Source organism: Macrobrachium nipponense, chromosome 2 (assembly GCF_015104395.2).
Source record: "Macrobrachium nipponense isolate FS-2020 chromosome 2, ASM1510439v2, whole genome shotgun sequence".
Lineage (NCBI taxonomy): Eukaryota > Metazoa > Arthropoda > Malacostraca > Decapoda > Palaemonidae > Macrobrachium > Macrobrachium nipponense.
The window spans coordinates 109,127,650-109,128,327 of record NC_087201.1 but is presented as its reverse complement, the minus strand read 5'-3'; positions in this window follow the sequence as shown (position 1 = coordinate 109,128,327).

Below are 678 nucleotides of genomic sequence, written 5' to 3'. Positions count from 1 at the left end.
GCGGTTTAATGTTACTGAAAACTGAAACGCTAAAAAGGCATTATGGAAGAAACAAGAGCTAATTTCAATATTTTTTTTTTTTTTTTTTGCTCTAGGAGCTTTATTTACTAGTCGGTCTTGCATGAACTCAATAATTGTAGTCTAGTGTCACCAGCTTGTATTTAAGGAAGCTACTTTAGTTTATAATACATTTCTTACTTATCCTTTAAGTTAATTTTCCTCAGTCAAAAAAACCTTACACATAGTAACACATCTACTTTGCTGGTTTTTTTGCGTGAGTAATTTGAACAGCATAGGAATAAAGATTCTTAAAAGGCATCATAAAGCCATTATCTTCAGTAATAACGAAGTCCCCCTTCTCTCTCTCTCTCTCTCTCTCTCTCTCTCTCTCTCCTCTCTCTCTCCTTTCCGAGGCTACACCGCATACCACATGACCTTAAATTATAGAAGAGCTGCAAACGAACTGAACTCTGAAAAGGTAGAGATCTGCCCTTATTGTAGCGAAGCCTCAACTTCCACAAAGAAATTCCATCTTTGATTGATACCATCGTATGACCGATTGCTTTGAGGGTAGCACTTAACGGGGTTCCATGCACCGCAAGCATCCTAAATTACGGGGCAATGTTAATGGACATCTCATAGCAGTGCCAATTTAGATACGAGTACGATGCAACTGTT